The 15244-nt window shown below is 41.1% G+C and overlaps 1 protein-coding gene across 5 annotated transcripts in view; it reads left to right on the plus strand.

Annotated features, from left to right (window-relative positions):
* The window catches only part of PALM2AKAP2 (PALM2 and AKAP2 fusion), a 272860-nt gene that overhangs the window by 144009 nt on the left and 113607 nt on the right, over positions 1-15244 (plus strand). The window lies entirely within an intron of this gene.

Here is a 15244-nt window from a genome sequence, read left to right on the forward strand (position 1 = left end):
CACTCCTAGTCTCAGACTTGGTCAACGGTTTATGTTTAAAAGGATGAGGTATAGGGACTGTGGAAAAGAGAGAAGGAAAAGAAGGAGAAAGAGAAAGAGAGAAAGAGAGAAAGAAATGAGAGAGAGAGAGAGAGAGAGAGAGAGGGAAGAGAAGGGTTTCACCAGTCCTGGGTCCAGCATCGGTCCAGCCAGCATAGAGGTACAGTTCTGGAGGACACGCCCTGAGAACTCGTTCTCCCTTCTTTGTTAGTGTGTTAGTTGATGGTCTTGACATGCGCAGTTCCCGTTCCCGGGGTTCTCTGGAATCGGTCAGTGAGCTTTGCGGGAGGGGGAGTTGCGGAGTTGCGGAGTTGCCTCTCTTTCCCTGCTGGCACGACTGCTTAAGATAGAAGCATAGTCCCATCCTCCATGGGGCCTCCTCCTCCAGGCACATATGCTGTGTTCCTTCTCCTGGTCACTTAAGATAAGGAATTGCGGCTTTGGAGAAGTGCGGTCCGTCCCTCCGTGGGGCCCTCTCCTCCGGCCACATTGTCCTGTTCACAAAACTCCAGCATTTTTACAGAGGCCGTTTTCTCCAGCAAAGTTCTTTAATGAATGTTTGAGACATTGACTATAATTTGTCAGACCATCACACTACCCTCTCTGGAAGCAGCAGCTGAAGTCCTGGCTCCACCACAATCAATAGGAGTCTTGTTTCTGATTTCTTGGGACCGGGATACACAATGAATCTGTGTGTGTAAATCTCTGCAGTCCTGGATCCTAAAAAATTTACATGGTAGGGTGGACTACTTTACATAAACTATAAATTTAAATCAATATACTAGTATTACAAATACCTGCTTTCCGTGGAGGAAAGTTAAGTTTAAAAGCAAAGTCTATTCTGCTGCCATAAAGTCCTGAATATCCTGTAAAGCTTTCCAATGTAAAAAAACCATTTATAATTCTATGAATACAGTCAGTGTAGTGTATCCCTTTCCCCTAGTAAAGAGAGATGAGAGTTCAGTCTGGACATCAAATATTTATGAAATATATATTAAAAAAAGGACTTCTAGTACAGCCATGAGGGATAACCTACTGAAGGTATGCAGAAAACTTTGCTTGGCATTTGTTTAGTTCTTAAAATTCTGCCTATGTAGACTTTAGCCTATGTGACTTGTTGACCCACCTTCAAGATTTTGCAGTGACATCTGTGGATGCCCAGCTTCAAGATGAGCAAGCTCAAATTCCAAAGCTTCTGAAAATACAAATCATCCAAAGAAAAGTTAGGATGACATTTGGATTAGTTCTTATTACCAGCAAAGCTGTGTGGTTTAGTACAAGTTCTTCTTGTTTTGGAGTTCCTCTTTTTCATTTCTATCTGAATCAAAACTGTCATTTGTACAGTACTGTGAATTAATGTATTAGTAAGATAGAGGGCAACATAGTCTGGGCTGCAATGTATATAGATCTTAAGTTAAACAAGATTAACATCTAGCAAAATGGATGGGGAATAAGGGGGTGATGTATTAGACATAGTATGGCTGCTGGTAGAAGTGAACTCAAGGGGTTATAGGGTAATTAAGAAAATCAGAACTGTTCACAGAAAGTGTTTAATCAAAAACCATTAGTATCATGAAAGTGACCACAGTTTAGAAACAGAATGTGGTTCCAGGAGACTATAATTTTTGTTTTCAGATAAAGTAATAAACCTAAGGTGGTTACACATATGGCTTGGCAGCTGACACAGTGTAAAGTTAGACCTCCCTCAAGAATCATAACTAGTTTAATGACAACTTACTTAATACAGCTAATAGCCAACTGATAGTATCTTGCATTATAGCATGTGTGCCTTGTGCAACTGACTTGGTACACTTGATTTTGTAAAGTACCAAACCACCTAAGTATTTGTAAAATACCCCTCATTTTTTCCAGGGAGTAAGTGAAGAATTGAAATGGTCTTTAACAATTAAAGTGCAAAAGATGCTGTAAGCTATATTTTAATATTTAATGTGTATTTTAAGACAAGACAAAGTTATTATTTAAGTATAAGGTAGATGGCTTCTCACCATAAGAGTTAGTGCCTTATGGCCATTCTGCAGAATAGGATTCAGGGTACTTTAAAATGCACTTCAAATCATTCCTGAATATTTGCACTAAAATAATTCATCATAAGGAAGATGAACTGGATTAAATTCCTGTGGCCCTACAATATAGTTTGCTGGTAAAAAACTCCTAAGAAAGCAATAAAATAGTTCAATTTCTTCTCCCTGAAAGACCCAAAGAATGGCGGCACAGTATATAAAGATAGCAGATACCTGTTTCCAGAGATAAGCATTCTAGGACATCCTGTCTGGGTCCTGCTGGAATTAGCACTTGAAATTCTGCTGTCTCTGACTTAGGCTGGTTTTGGTGTATTTCTGACAAAATCTAACAGCTACACCACATAAAAACCACCCTTTGGATGTTGCCAGTTTTAAGTTCCTCGACCCAGTGCATGGATATAGCACGGCTAATAACATTTTGACCCAGGCCCAGAAACTGCCATATCTGAGAACTTCACAGTCTTCAATGTAGTGAAATTTCACAGCATCCCATTAAGGCAGAGAAGTGCTATCATTGTTATATGAAAAATGAGGAACTGAGGCAGAAGGAAATGCAGTGGCTGTCTACAAAGTCAGAGCCCAACCAGTTTCTCAGAAACAAATATTTTCTGATGCTGATGTGGCTTTTCACTGTTACTGTGCATGTACGTTTCATCTGCACAGAGGACAAGTCATGAACAGAAAAGGTACCAGGCTTCTCAGCTGCAGGGAGCCCTGTTAAAAAGCCATACATCCATAGGATGCTTCTGTGCCCAGGGTGGGAACAATTATGGACCCAAAACCTCCTGTATGTACAATTACATCCCATCAGCTAACACTGCCTAGCAATGACCTAGCAACCGTCATGAGGAAATAATCTGCTTCTCCATAAGTGTGCTACATTGGCACTGGGAGCTGTTAGGTATGGAGACAAGTTCTTTTTATTTTATAGACCAGGCTGTTTTGGAGAGTGTGCTTACACAGAGCCAAAGAAAGATTACCCACCATTGCTTTATGGCTGTCTGTGCTGGTGCAATAATACAAAACGGGAGGGAAATGCCATGGCATTACATAGTAGAAGCATGACTGTTCCTGTTAGGCATCTTTTCCTGCTTCCTTGTACATGCAGCATTCTGACAATGTTTTTGGAGGGCACAAAAACCACAAGAACACAAATGCTATGTCTTCCTTTTTCTTTTGTTTTTCAATTTTCTGCAACATTCTGGTAACTCAGTCTCAACTAATGCACAGTTTTCTGGTGAGGATTACCCGAGTCACTGATTTTCAGCAGGAGCACCCTCACAGAGGCAGGCAGGGCAATCAATATGCCTTAAACCACCGTAGTCAGAGATGTCATTAAACAACAGCAAATGCAAAGTAATATCCATTTTTACCAGGATAAGATCTACCTTTTCATTTTATAGCCAAAATAAAATAACTAATTACAAACCAAGAGCCACTTGGCAAACACTGATCCATTAAAAAGCAAAAGGTAAGCAGTCCCCCAGGTGAAGACAAAGGGAGACTATTTGGTACCCTGTTAGTATCCCTGCATTCTCAGATCCCCCATAGCTGAAGGCACAAAAAAGGGAGAAGCAGAAATGGCTACCTTCCAATGCTTATTCTCCGACTGTGTATTTAGAGAATGAATATATTTCCCCTTATAATTCTAAGCAGAGTTGGGCACCCAACAGAGACTCTTGTAGAAACCCGAAAATGAGAGACATATCTCAGATTCAAGGAACAAGGATTCATAGTCCCATTCCACTTTGGTTGCACTGAACAAGTCTCTGCTTGTGTCTCCATCTGTTTATTTCCATTATGTTCATATAAAGCCTTAGGCCAGGCACTGTCTCTCAACTATATTTGCATTATGCAGGAAGCATCTCTGCTCATAAAGTCATTAGTTTTTAAAGTGTAGGCTTTAGGGTAGCACTGAAAATTTCATATGACCATCCTTGTTTTCTAAACAACAACAAAAAATTCTATGTGAATTCAACTATTCACCTCTTTCTGCTAAACATAGGGAAGCAAATTCAGCCCCGATACAAACATGTGAACATCTCATTGACTTCAATGGCCATTCAGCTTAGCTATGTCAAAGCTGAATTAGGCCTTGGGTCTCAAACTGTCTTGTCTGCTCTTGCCATCTGTCTTTCTATGCTAACCTAATTCCTTATTAAATAGGGTGTTCGAACTGAATGTGAACCAATTCTGCTGATCCTTTCTCTGCAACAAACATTGCTAGAGGCTAACATTCCTGAAAGTTATGACTATTTTGACTGCCTCTGCTTCTGGATACTATGTGATGTTCTTTTAAGGTGGCCTGAAATTCTGACTGTGAATGTTTAAATTCCTGAGCATTCAATCCCTTTGCAGTCATATCTTAGACATTCAAAATTACTAAGCCATTTAGCAAATCATAACTCAAAACAGTACACAGATTCATTGTCTATCTTCCTTAGAGGTTTGTGAGCTGGTAGTGCTAAACATGGTAGTTCACATACCATGTAGATGATGATGTGTTACACAGGAAAAAAAAAAAAAAAAAGAAAACCAGACAGATAAATGTCTCCATGTTAACAAACCAATGGACAGCAGATCCAGAAAATGTATTAAAGGGAAAAGGCAGAGGCATGTCTAACGACATCCCTAATCTAGTGATTGTGGACGGTGGAGAAAGTACAGGGGAAGGTCTGAAGATACAGGCTGAGTGCAGGTGTTCTTCCCAGATGAAGTCTCTAACTGCTGCTGTCAAAGATCATTGCTCTGTTCCAGTGGGGCATTTCTTGTGTTCTTAGAAACTGCCTTTTATTGAGCTAGGAGACTCGTTGTTGCTTTCGGCAACAGAATGTGGAAAATCCAAACAACCTACCTGCACAGTTAAAATAAATTAAGCATGGCAGTTATTTTTATCTGTTACTCAGTGCACATTGTGAAGAGAACATTTGAATAGCCTGAATAAAGGAAGAAGGAGCCATGAACTTAGTTTAAACTCAGACTGAACTATTCACAAATTGAGAGCTGCTGAGGATCAAGTCATTTGCTTGTCATTTAAAGGAAAGCAAGCAAACAAATGAAACAAAACAAAACAAAAACCCACCTCTCATCTATTCATTAAGTGTCCACAGTTTCATCTTCCAGGCAAGACTTGACATGAAAGCACAGTGGTTCTTTCAAAAAGAGGCTTTCTAATACATATCTAATTTTTAGAAATTCCACAAGAATTAGCTTGCTAGATTCCAACAGGAAAGGTTTGAATGTGCAGCTTGACATTTTAGGCCTTACTCTTAAACCATTTGAAATTTCCTGATCTTTCTTTGTTTTCAGAGCTGGAATCTCTCTACAGGGCAGGGTGCCTCTTTAAAATGTTACAGTGTAAAATCTGTAATAACTCTAGCACAGAAGCAATAAGTATTTGAGTTACAGGTAATATAAAAGTTAATTGAAGCCCTGATGTAATTTTATGCTTTCTTCATGCTCTATTCCACTGGTATTATGGGCTTATTGTCAAGATGAGAGCTGTGAAAAATGTTTATTGGTACTCTGGTACAGGTTCTATGCTGCTTTTTCTCAACAGGGTAGCTAATTCTCTTAGGAAGACACTTAACTGAATCAACACTCCTCACTGTTCATGCTAAGGAGGAGTGGAGGTAATCAAAGAAATAGGACAGATAAAGGGACATGCACGTACACTACAAAAGCTACATTTTAAAAGGAGGTCAGTTTTGTTTATCACAGCTTTAGCACATCCCCAGGTAGGCTCAAGGCTCAAGCTCTGCAAAAATTCCCTGGTCATATACATATTGTCCATGCATCAGCTTCCACATTGGTGTAGCCTGCACAGATGGACCGCCTCATCAGGCAGGGAAACCTATCACATCATGGGACTGCCTTGCACATGAGTTTTACCCCAGCAGGTAATGAGGGTGCTGTAAGCTAAAATCATGAGGCTCCTAAAACTTGAATACAAGCATAGCTACCAAAGGCAAAGCATCAGCCTTAGCTGTTCTTTGACGCACTGTGGAATGCAAGTGTGTAAAAACATTGCCTCAGGAATGTTTTTAATTTCAAATTTAGACAATGCATATCACGGGACAGAAAAACAGCTGAGAGAGAACAAGTAGAACTGAGCTGATAATTTCCACAAGTCTGCAGAAGTCAACCAGCATTTTCTTATTGACTTTGGATTGTGCTGTAGCTGTTTGTTCTACCCTTGAAGGGCCATGTTTAGCATACCACGGACACAAGAGACAGAGTTTTTGCATTGCACCAGCAGGGCATTCTTTAAGGAGCACATGTTGTGACTTTGAAGAACTGAGAGAGGACAAAGCCAGGATCCTGTCCCCTTGGGAATACATGGCTGGCCTGTGCTCATTTAGGAAGCACAGAAAGCATCTCTTTAATCTCCTGTCATGTTTATTAATGTGGAGGTTTTGTGGGCCTCTGAGGCAGAATTCAGGTTTTATGTTTCAGGATGCCGTCTTTACATAAGTCCCCAAAGTGCGGGACAGCCTGGAAAGTTATATCCAGTTAGCCCATCTCTGTGCAGCAGGACTCAAAAAGTACTCATGAAATGCAGCTTGTTACACTTCTCATAATGCCCTAAGTATTGGCTAGGAAGTGATGGATGTGGCATCATTTGACATTGCACATTAACTTGTGTTGTTAATATTAAACCTTTTAGGTGCAAAATGTAGCCCAATATCATGACACCAAAATCATAATTTATTTTCTTTTTAGTTTGGCTTTGCTTTCAAAGCATTTGATCTCTTCCTCTATTAGAGATCCAAGCAATCCTTTATTGAACTCTTTCAAGCATATGGCTTGGACAAGAAACTTCACTGGAGTTTTGACCAGCAAGTCATGCCTCTTTTGAATGTTGTGGCTGGGAAATGAAATATTTCACTACCTATTTTAATTCTAGGGAGGTGATATGTGAATAACTGAAAAGAATATACCATATCTGGATATTATGTTTGCCTCTCAGTTTGCTTTTTTGGGAAAACAAATAGTACTTTGAAAGCAAACACTATAATTTTTCCTAATTACATGTCATTTTCTAAGATTGCCAACCTTATCCACAGAGGCCAGAGGCTGCTACATCTTCTCTAATTGAGCAATAACTTATTCTATAAGTACTCCTCTGAAATGACTGAAACTGATTACCATGCAGCACAGCTAAGTTTAGGTGAAGACAGGTGTCTTCATCTTTAAACACTGGGATCTTATCTCTGATGTCCTTTTGTTAAAAGTCAGACTATATTAACCTTACATCAAGCAGTGATTTTAATTTGACTATAAAATTACTAACACTGTTCGGTGCTCTGGATCTCTTCTTGCAGATAATAGATCTACTCTTAACTTCAGGTGAACCAAATATCTGTCCCAAAAGGGTCCACTCTCCTGGCTTGCATGGCTTTCCAGCAGTGTCATGGCTTATGCCATGATAACACCAGTTCACCTGCACCTTTCAACTCTCATGTGCCTGTCTAGGGAAGAGCAAGCTTTGACTCTGCCATTGCAGAATTTACAGGATTTGCACTAACAAGTCTGTCTAGTACAAATGCAGGCTTGAGGTGGGTTCTTTCATACATGGCACATTACTCTTTACCACAACAGAAGATAGTGACAAGGCATTAATTAATACCATCCTCTGTCAAGCAAAACTGGCAGTTTTAGTTTTGCAATAAAGTGCTGACACAAATTAGTCTGATAGAAAAAAATTGCACATTTCTTCAAAGCAAGTGACAGTACAATCTTAACTCAAAAGTATGCAAAACTGGAGATCAAATGTTAGGCCAGTCCAGGCAGTTTGGGCTGGGTCTGCCTCACTGCAGTTTGGCCCTTAAAAACTACAATCTAATCAGGCAGGTAAGCCAACTCTCAGACTACTCAGGGGTCTTGCTGTTGCCGTGTCAAGGACTGAAATACTTCTTTAGGGTCTTATGCTGTAAAACCCTCTTGTTTTATTTGTTTAACTCCTGGGTTAACTGTGAAAATCTTGCAGTATGGCTTTTTTAGCAGTGTGGAAGGAGGCTTCTCAGTATAAACTACACCTATTTATTCCTAAATCCACGGTAGATGTGTGCAGTTCAATCATGTCTACTGCGCCTTCAGTGAGCCTGCCATTTTTGTCAGATCTCCAAATGCAAACCAGATCCAGAATGTGACCCCTGAAGGAGACAATGAGGTGAGAGGAAAATTGACAGTGATAGGTCCTCTTATATGCACTCTATTACCTACAGCTAAATGTCAGCAGAGTATGATTGTCCCTCCTCCTCCTCAGTAATGCAATCTGACACATATGAGGACTTACCCTATTGAGCCAGACTGGTTGTTCATTACAGGGAAGAGCAGAAAAGTATAACTGGAAGAGTCATCTAAAGGCATAGTTTGCTAAAAAATTGAGATTGCCTTCTTCCCTTCTCTACCAGGTACGCTGCAAAGCTGTGGTCATTTACTTCAGCAGTAGTATCCACTAATGCTGAATGTCCTGCCTGCTGCTTAAAGTCACCAAAGAGGAAATTAGATTTAGCTGGATTTATACCACTTTTGACTGTTGCAGGTGCATCCATAGCATCTTCCACATATGCATGTTGGTACATGCAGCTGCAGGTCTAACTCCAGGTAACAGCACGGGTCATAAAAATATGCCTTGTCTGCTTCAGCGTGGGCAAAATTAGTGTGATGAAGACAGGAAATAAACTGTCTCACTTTGCAGTTAAGGAAATCGAACACAGCTGTTGCAGTCCTCTATTACCTCTGCTGAGAGGGTTAGGAACTCATCTTTCTGGTATTTACACACATGCATTTCTTGGGGGCAAGAAATCCTCCAGGCGGATGCAGTGAGATGAGCACCACGGGCTATTTGTCTCCCTCACAGCATTACAGCCATGCACTTTCAGCACTGCTTGTGTAACTGATGGCTCTTCTCTCTACTAGTATAGTTATCAGTAGCAGATAATCTTTCTGCTACCTTCTGCTTTCTTTCTGCAATTGAGCTTAAGATTTCATGATTAAAAAGAATTTGCATGAGTAACTTGTGCCTCCCTTCTTTATATCATTCAAGGAGTTCTCTGCTATTTTTAAACCCTTGTGCAAATCAATGAATTAATTGTTTGGCTGCACTGCCACCGCATACAGCAACTAACTCTAGGCAAAGCTAGGAGGCTATCTGCTCTTTTAATGATAGAACATCACCCTTCTTACCTGGTATTTCCAAATAAGAGAATGTATTCCAAAACAAATTATTACAAGTAAGAGAAACAAAATTCACAGTTTTTCCCTTCTTCATGCCACCCAATTCATGTCAGAGTTTTAGGCTATTTCCTGCAGACGTTTTTTTGTCCAAAAACTTCAGTGTTTCTCTCTCAGTTTTATCATAAGCTGTTCACTGTGAACAAGATTGCTGAGATTGGGAGCAATTTTCTAAGCAACACTGCAATCTCATTCTCTTAGAATAGCTTTAACCTTAGGGCTGGTCTATACTTAAGGTTTCATTGCAAAATATATGTAGATTATAGTTCTGAGGGCTTTTTGCTAGCTTCACAGCAGAAATGGTGAACTTCATAGCACACTTGCAGATATTTTATGCTACTACAACTAACTATTGAAAGGGTTTTGCCCACAGGGTTAAATCTGCGATAAAATGCATGCATAATCTGAACCAACATTAGTTCATCACTGCTGTTCACCAGAAATAAATTATGTTGGTAGGTAGAAATTCTTCATTAAAACAAATAAGGGACAAAGTTTGATACTGAATGGCTGAAGATACAGCTGTTCTCCCAAGCTGCCATTACCTCCCACACAACTGAACCATGCAAAAGTTATGTCAGGGTATTCCTAGCCTGGGCTAGTTTAAATCACTCCTGAAAGCCTGACTGAGCTGAGGAGACCTAATCCATCTCAGTGATGGAGATCTAAAATGGCTTTAACTACTCCATCTGCAACCACCAATGTAAGTCTGTTTAGGCATTTCCCAAAATGGCACCAGACTACATGTGCAACTAAAATGTGCATCTGAATTTTGGAGACTGAGCCTTTGACACCTGTTCTTAGTATAGATGCAGCACAGTGCTTCTGGCATGGTCACAATCCAACCAGCAGCCTCTGAGGAACAGCACCAGCCAAGGCTCCTTCTTAATGGGGTGTAAGAAGGTGTGACTTCCCTAGTACTAACCCTAGGGTCCCTAGTAGGGAGATTTTTGTCTTATTTGTATTTAAGTCCAAAATACTTCACACTGTGAAAACTGGGGGGCAAAAAAAAAAAAAAATTTGGAAGAGAAAAGCAAATCAGCAAAAGATAATTGTGCCATTAGCTCTATAACCTGTGCACCCACCCCAGTGAATAACACCACTATCAGATGCGGAACAACACATTAAATGAGCTAGTGCTCTTAAGACAATTGCTGTCAGAGAGACATTCACATCACAAGAGAAGTGGCACTTTCAGCAGCCTCCATAATAGTGTTTTTTAAGACTGAAGATTCTGTGGAAATTGAGACTAAAGTATTTTCTTAACTCTTAGAGGTGAGCCCTCAAATCATGGTTAAAAGGGTAAGGAAGTTTCATTCCTTCCTTCAAAATATAATAAGGATGCAATGCCTCAGCATAGTGTATATTAAAGAAAAGTGCAAAAGAACAGATAAATGAGTGGTTTTCTTCACCACTTAAGTTATGCCTTTTTCTTCATGCTGATATGTGACCTCTCCCAATCTGAACTCCATGAAGCCACTAAGCCATTTAGTGGTTCAATACATAAACATAACAGCACTCTTGCTGAAAGGTCTTTTTTCCTAGACTGTGTCTTTTTTTTTCTCTCCCTCTTCTTCTTTGAGGATTTTATGTTTCTGAATGACCTGTTATTATTCACAGGAATAATTGGTGACAAAATCTGCTTTGTAGTTTAACATGGCATCTGTCTGCTGGCTCAGCTGGGCACTGCCAAGATAGCAACACAAGGATGTAGTTCGGCTTTTGTTTTTAATGACAAGTCATATGTAGCTGAAAGAAAGCAGACTGAGAAACAGCAGGAATCCCTGTGGTTCAAGTCAAGTGAAAATAGTTGCTCTAATAAATTGCCTCCTTGGCCTGTTCAAGACCAAATGGGCCCATTTAGAGATGATCCAGGATTTATGTGGTTGGAGCTGGCCTGTTTCCTTCCAATCTGAACAGGGCAGGATGCACTCTGGTGAGCAACAGACCAGCCAGTAGATCTGAGATGGCAGCACCCTCCAGCCAGCAGAGAGGGCCAAACTGGGAGTAGTAACATGTCCTTTTGGCACATGTGTGCAACCTGGCTTGGCTCTGAAATGGACTAAAACTGCTCCCGCAAACAACCTGTCTCAGTGAAAAAGGATAATAAATCTTAAACTGCTCCAGCTGCCATGCAAGTGAACATTTGACTATGTCTTAACCTTTCATAGCAGGTATAAATGACTATCATGTGAGAAATGAAGAAGGCTTGATTCAGTATGATTCAGTCACTGAAGGAGTTTTCCTGGTGAATACCCATAAGTGCTTTATCTACCTTTTCCTCTGAGGAGACAAATCTTTGCCCTAAAGGTGTTCCCTGATTCAGCTCCTCTTATGCTACAACCTGCCCGTTTACTGCACCAGTTTCTTTTGCAACAGGATGTAGGCTGTCAGGTTTCAGATGGATACAGCCTACCCCAGAATTAATGGTTGTATAATACAGGGCTCAGAGTTGTTTCCCACCAGCTTAACAACACAGCCATGGAGTCTATATGCTGAAAACACAGAGCACTCTGTAGCTAAAACAAATAGCAAAATTAAGAGCCTAAGTCTGCAGTTTCTGGGTAATTTCTGCATTTGTGAAGGACTTTCTAAGGGAGTTGTGGGGCCCTGTAGAAAGGTCACATACTTCAGTAGCTGAATTGCACCTTAAAGATTCCTTTCTTTGTCCAGATCCTATAGAAGTAGAGCAGAAATCCAAAGGGGCTGACAGACTGAGATGGATGGAGCAAGCATCCCTGAGATGAATGTACTGCCCCAGGTCACTGCTGACCAACACAGAGGTGCTTCCCCCACGGTCACAATGCTGACCACGAAGAACTGTGATTAAGGAATGAACTGCTAAAGTCTCCCCCTGTTTGTTAAGAGCAATGAGTGGGTATGCACAGCAGTTTTCCAGATCCTACATCAGTACCTCTATTTTTCATCCATATTCTGCACTTCCACTGCCAACTATATCACCAGGAACTGGGCATCTGCCTCTTACACTTAAATTTCATCCTTCCTGTCTTGACAACATCCGTTCCTTTCTCTCTTGGCTGATGCTGCTGAGCTGAGAGCCCTGATTCCTTCTTATTACCTGCACCTTGATTTCTCTCCTAAGTCTGCATGGATACATCTCTTAAGGAAAGAGACTGTTAGCTCAGCTTCATTCCTGTTGTATTGTCCAGTCCTCTTCATTGTTAAACTCCTGTCATCCATCAAACCCTATTCACAGTTGAAATCAACAGCAAATAAAAGGAAACAAATAAGTCAGCACAGTGCTACACAGAAGTGGAGCTAGCATGCACAGAGATGGATGAAAAGCCGCTGAGCCCCAATAGTGCTGATGGAGCTGCCCTGCAGCTGTTCTGGTTGAGTTACTTCATCACTGCTGTACAGATGATGGTAGACATAAAACTTTAGCTGTGATAATGGCAGCATGAACTGGTACTATGTGCAGCCTTACATCATGTCCATGGATGTGAACATGCTTGGGATTTTTTTTTTCAATCCAAGGATGATTATAAAGTTGCCATGTCCTTCATGCAGATCAAGTCAGAGGTCCATGCGGTGGCAGATATGGCCTGTCATCAAATATAGAGTGTGGAGATGAAGTCTATTCAGGCTTATGGTATTTGTAAGTTTGTGAGATTTGGGGGAAATCTATCCTTTTCTTATATGTGTTAATTTCTAGGCCTTGGACTTTAGTGACTTTTTTCCTAGTTAAGTACATGTATTACTGCTGTAATGCTCTCTTCTTCATCTTTCATGTGTTGCCACATCAATGGGGAATATCACTTTACAGGTGGACACCTTAAGTCAATACCAGTGCCTACCATGGGCTATGCAGAATGCTAGTTGTGTCACAGGTGCGAAATTAGGCAACCCACAACTCCATTTAGCATCCTAGTCAGCAGACTGCCCTTTCTTGGTGGGCATAGGCTGCATATACATCAGCACTTTAGCAAAGAACAGTAGTATGGTTTTTAGTGAACTCCTTCCTCTTTCCTCAACCAGACTTGCAACTCATTCAGATGTGGAGTGATTCACACTATGTGATGAGACTGTTGCGTCGCAGGCAAGAGTCCTTTTGGAGGAAACCAAACCAGAAACTCTTCTGCAGGGTCATATGAAATACTTTTCAAACCTAGTGGAAACACAAATATTCAAATCAAGTACTACTCCTTCTGACACTGTGGTAACATTCAGTCCAGGGAATCAGACTAAATCCAGTCTGACACTAAATCCTGGAAATACTTATAATATGGATCTAGAGATGACAGCACCAACTGTTCCCATCCTCTGATCCACTCCTACTGCACAGCTACTTGCTGATGCAAACAGAGTCATCCACACAAGGACAACATGCTGCAGGCTTCGCAGTTCCAAATATACTGCAGAAAAAGATGCACACGGACCTGAGTATGAAGGGATGCTTTAGTGAAATGGTAAAAAAGGGCACACAGCTTTATTTTATATCTGTATTTGAATAGCAGGAGAGCATATAGGTATCAGTAGACAATCAGAGGCCCACTATGCTAAAATGCTCTGCAGACATCTAACAAGGAAGGTCCTTTTGGCTTGAGATTAGCATGAATAAAACTATCAAAGTGAGCTGGAAAGAAGAAAAAACAGCAGAAGGAAGAAATCAGGACAGAATAAACTAGATGTCTTTTCTGCAGCACCACCTTCCAAGCAGCAATGCTCTAGGGGAACCCCAGCACAGATGAATGCAAAGGAAGGATCAGTCCTGTGGTAAAGTCAGAGGATTAGACCTCTGGCTTTGTGGACTATTCCAGAGTGCTGAGAGCACAACAAGAAAAAAGGTCCCAACTTCCCAAAGCAGGAAAACCCACCTGCCAATACTGTTAGAAAGAAAGATACAGATGTATAGTCAGTGCCTCTATGTACCAATAGGTAGACTACAGCTCAAGCTAGCACTGTTAGCATGTGCCACTGTCTGCTGGAGCAACAAATAAGCAAAGGGCATCTCTGAAGTACAGATCCTTTTGCATAAGTAATCGTAACACAACTGCGGACTATACAAAAACAGTAGTGGTTTGAAGAGATGCACTCAAGATTATAGAGTGAAGTAGCAGCAGAGGCCACGAATAACTGTCCTTGTATTGACCAAGGACTACAGAGCCATTTCAAACTGTATTATTACATGAGCTGTATTTCAAATTTAGTAGGTGCACACAGTGCTGTGGTAGCACAAGGAACATTATTCAACGTATTCTCAGTGTGACTGTGTACATTCAACAGTGCTACTGGAGATGTTATATAAATCCTTATACATCCTTATCCTCTATAGAGGAGAACGTGTAACCCCTATAATTTAATTTCACAGTTTAGAAAATATTCACTGATTTAATCTGACTCTAATCCACCATTATTTGTTGTAATTATTGCCATTGCTGTGGAAACTCCAAAAGCAATCAAACGGCTGTCTGTGGCTAGCTATGCTTAAGCAAGACTGTCCCTGGAGGTGAAATCAGCAGGTATGTTCTTACCTTCTTCAAGGCTTAAGCTTGATGTAGAAATAAAAGTGCAGAGGTTCTTCTTCCAGACAGGACAAACAGGCTGCCAGCACCATGCCCTGCAAGCTGCACCTGTAGCCCGACCTCACCCGATAAGCAGTTGTGACTACTGCCTGGCTGACAGTGTTGGCTAATGAGATGCTCATAGTTAGGGTCCTAGATGCTCTTAGTTACCCTTCCTTCAGGATGCACAGAAGTGCTCAAATGTCCTCTGGCTTCTCCCCAGGATGGGATGAGCTCAACCCAGGGATGGTGTGAGCACAGGCAGCCCTTCAGCACAGCAACACAAGCAAGCACAGAGCAACCTGTGTCTGGGAGGCTCCCTGGGGGTGGCAAGGCCGGACCTGACAGCCAAGGACATCCCACCACACCATCAGAGACCAGGGCAGCCCCACCTCTGGC

Source organism: Aquila chrysaetos, chromosome Z (assembly GCF_900496995.4).
Source record: "Aquila chrysaetos chrysaetos chromosome Z, bAquChr1.4, whole genome shotgun sequence".
Classification (NCBI taxonomy): Eukaryota; Metazoa; Chordata; class Aves; order Accipitriformes; family Accipitridae; genus Aquila; species Aquila chrysaetos.